General features: G+C 45.8%; 1 protein-coding gene across 1 annotated transcript in view; it reads left to right on the forward strand.

Moving 5' to 3' along the window:
• Window positions 1-406: 406 nt before the first annotated feature.
• Window positions 407-4,195, forward strand: part of LOC107269868 (serine/threonine-protein kinase MARK2) — a 54,593-nt gene continuing 50,804 nt past the window's right edge. Inside the window, exon 1 of the mRNA XM_015744205.2 lies at window positions 407-539. The gene's annotated coding sequence lies outside the window, so the exon portion shown is untranslated. The remainder of the gene's footprint in view (window positions 540-4,195) is intronic.

The raw sequence follows: 4,195 nt of genomic DNA on the forward strand, positions 1-4,195 counted from the left end.
CAAAGGTTACATTGCAAATGGAATTTATTAATTTACCACCCGTACTAAAAGCGTTGTCTGGTCAGCGAGAAAGCGTCTTGCCCTGTCTTTAAACGCAAAGCGAATAATGAGTCATAAACCGGTGATACCAGTACACCTATAGTAATAAATTAAAAGCTACCCCTATAAACCATACGCGTATGTTCAGTACAGTTTTAATAGTCATTTTTGTATTCTCATACGAATATCATTGTGGCTGGAGCAATATACATAAAACAGATAATATAAATCTTGCCCCAACAATTTCGAAATACTGTAAACCTAGTGATAACTTGATATCCAACCGTAATACGCAGATGAGAATGTATCTATAACGCAAAGCTGACAATTTAAACGAATAAAATAAAATTGTTTCAGGCGTAGGGGGAGAAGGTGCATCATCGAAGCGTTGGAGGGTTTGAGGCAGTGAACCTGGCTGGCCTACAATGTCCGCTAGCATGCGGAGCACCCTGCAAACCGTTCCCGAGTCCGTGCCCGCCGACCACGTTACAAACAGCAAAGTGAGTGAAGACAATCGAGTCCTATCGACTGATCTTAAACCGTAGACCGTAGAGACCGTAGAACGCCACGGGTTCAAGGCCAAAGACGGCAATCGCCATCGATAAGGTACCAAGAGCTATAGGAAGGCAGGAGAAGGGATCACGTTTCTCCTAATACGGTGACGTTGGTCTCCGGTTCCAGGTACGATCCATTTAAAACGTGTCGATTGCCCATCAGGAATCACCAAGGTAACCATAGCAAAATTTTTTCTATTGGCTTAAAGTCAAACGATGAAACAACATGTATTGTCAAACTGCCTGGAACTCATTATTGTATAAATTAATTCTCAGAGATTGATAAGCTTGCACAGAAAAAAAGTTGAAGTCCTTATCAGGGTGATCCCCGTCTTCGGCCGATATACGAAATCCCTGGTGTATTGCTTTCACGAAGGACAATAATGTATCCACGTCTGTATCGTCCCGCAAGAAAGTTTCTCGGTGTTGGACTCAATGTGCGATTTGGAACAGTCGTCTCGCACAGTGTCGCGATGTTAATTGTCCATGGGATGCGTGATCGTGCGCACCGCTTCGTGACGTCTACCTCGATAAAACATTGGTATAAGGTGCAGCAATGTTGCTACTAACGAGCATTCGTCGTTCCTCGTGGGAGGTTCGGTTGGCACTCTGAAAATAACTGTTGGTCCACCGAGTAACGCGATGCACTAACACGAAACTGTACGGACTCCGAGGTCTCTTTGGATCCCGTACGTGTAGCATTGTTCGGCCAAGGACATTGAGTAACCTCAGGCTCTCGTTAACTATATTACATTACTTTATAAGACACGTTCATTGTACGTCATCCTGACAAAGCGTTAAGTACGGCAACCCCCAGCAGTCAGACCCTTCATCCTGTGTCTACAGGTAGAAGCCCCGTTCTACCTGGAATTAGCTAATGGAATTGGCTGCGATATTAAAAATATTTAATAGCTTCCGTACGTCGCTCGAATGGCGAAACGTGGCTTGTCTCCTCGCCACGTTTCCTTGGCTCCTTCGGCGACTTGGTGCCATCGCGCTGGCACCTGGGAAAATAACATTATCCAACGTTATCTATGTTTCGTGTTTTGCGTTGCTTTTGTCGCGGCTATTTAACACTGTAGTGACGTTGGCGATACGTGCGTCTCGCAAATTCTCACAGAGGTATATCTCTGTCGCGCATTATGACACGTGCGATGGTCCTGCTGTATCGATCATTGAAAAGGCGTGCTCAAAGAGACTGCGAAGAATTGGGGTATCGGTGGAATCAGATAAAAAAAATGTCATTCCAGTCACTCGTTTACCCCGAAAACGGAAAGTCGCCTCCTGTAGCGCTAAACTTGACGCCCGTTCGTGTCCCTCGATGGACTCAAGGAGATTCCACGGTCCTTGCGAGAGACTTAAGCGCCTTACGTATCTACGGTGCTTACCGATATCCACATTAAATAATTGCTAGAGTCAATTGCCATCCAGCCGAACAATCAGTCTCATTGATTTACATTGACCAATCACCGAATTCTATGTCATGCGCCACGTACTCTCTTGCCTTTTATGGTTCAACTTTTATCCGCGTGAGCGTCCCGTGCTCCGTCGGCTCGCGTATCAATGCCATGGACCGCGCAGAGCACTCGGAGAATTTATCTTCTGTTAATTTACAATGAGCGAAGATCGTTTGACGTCACGGACCACCTTAACGAATCAGGCGAGAACTTCTTTTCTCTGCTTATATGACATTGAGTTTTCTTTTAAGTTGTCTCACGTTTCTCGTACTTTGCAGTCTCTTTAAATACTACCCGATGACGTCCTTCCACATGGCTGTTGGGAATTGCAAAGATACGAATTAGTCCCGGTCCCTCCTTACGGTCACGTTTGCCCATCCTCAAGGACCTGCTGTCCTGCTTGACCGCAGACCCGTCGGCACTGTCGCCAGGGTACACGGACCGATTACTACGAGCGTCCAACCAATCGTAATCAATTAGATCCAAGAGGGAATTGCATGAGCGCGGTGTCATTACTCGTATGGGCTCCACTCGTAGCTCATCGAGCCACGCGACACTGGCGTGCCTCCTCGTAATTGTTCGTTGAGCTCAATTCCAGTCTCGTTCAGCATTCGCGATTAGATCGACGTTTCTACGCTTATCTTTGTCATTCACTCCCACTTGGTCTATCCCTCTATCTCTCTCTCTCTCTCTCTTTCTTTCACTGTCGATTTACGCTCACGGACAGTGGAAATGTTTTTTCTTGGAATTTACGAGACACTGGTGGCGATCATCGAGAACATTTTACTTGTTTTGCATGAGAAATGCGGAGAAGAAAAAGAATTGGTCTTTCGTTACGTATGATTCGCCACTGGTCTTTTATCGAATGATGGATAATTTTGTTTTTGTCATTTATAAGCTGGGCAGAAAAATGTACATACATTTATCTTCTGATAAGGTATTATTTTTAGGGCCCGTGATGAGGTTAAATTTACAATGTTACTATTCTCGATAATACACGTAACTCGGGCTCTATAGCGTGTAGACACTTGTATTATGTTTCTGACTGATGAACTGTGATGTATCCACGTTGCTAATTAGAACGTAAGCTATTACCTTCTCAGTCTTTCCGTAACGGGATCGACGGGGACATTACGTATATGCTTGCCTTTGACGACGCTAGATGGCGAAACGGTCTCTGGCTTGTCATTTTACCCGGCAAGACGAACGGCTGTATTTTGGAAATTCGTGCGACATATCTTCAATCGTATTGAAAGCCTGAATTAGACCTCGGCTTTGCCTATTGACCTTTAGAATGGGAAACGCCCTGAAAAATTATCCCCGATATTTCTCGTAGCGTCGATAATAGTAGATTCGCTGTCTCAATCGTATCGGCTTCGAGCACCGTACGGAGAAAGAAGTCGAACGGGTCAGCCGCTAGGTTCCCCATTTAGTGCCATATACTCTTTATGGAAGAGCCTCGCCTACTTACGCGTCTCGCACAGAACTTAACAGTTCAGCAGAACTAGGACAACCTCCAATTACAATGCGACCCGGTAAACTTGTGCTGGCACGCCCTTCGATGTAACATAGTATACCTATGTCATCCAGCTTGAAAGCGTCGTTAAGTGTCGAAGCTGTTGGACTTTTTGAAATTTTCAAATGTGTACAGTCCCTTCAGTGATTTATTTTACGTTAGAGAGTTGCGTAATGGTTTTTTTTTTTTTTTTTTAATTTCAGCTGGCAACAGCCTAACGTGACTTTCTGTAGCAAAATTTTCTTTCTCTCTCTGTCTTCCACTTGCGATACCTCCTACGTGTCCGGACGACGTGCATTTACCGAACCACGGGCTCTCGACATCAGCTTCGCGCAAGCCTCCACGAGGACAGGGACGACCGGCCTCGGTACCCGTAAATGGTAACTTAAACAGATCGCGATTCTATTGTCCCATTCGTTACGTTTGTTTCTCCGTCATAGCGAACTCACGCAATGTCAATTATTTTCACGTAATCGAAACGCCTACGAGGGACTGCCGTTTCTGTCGTCTCCCCGAGCGGTCGGACGCGTAACGGCCGCCGTGGCCACCTGGGCGAACGACAACGAACGGCTTAGCCTTCGGGCGACCGTCGGGTCGTTAAAACAACAAAACTTCTCCCCCCCCCCCCC

The sequence above is a fragment of the Cephus cinctus genome, unplaced genomic scaffold (assembly GCF_000341935.2).
Source record: "Cephus cinctus unplaced genomic scaffold, Ccin1 Ccin1_scaffold0690, whole genome shotgun sequence".
NCBI classification, from domain to species: Eukaryota; Metazoa; Arthropoda; class Insecta; order Hymenoptera; family Cephidae; genus Cephus; species Cephus cinctus.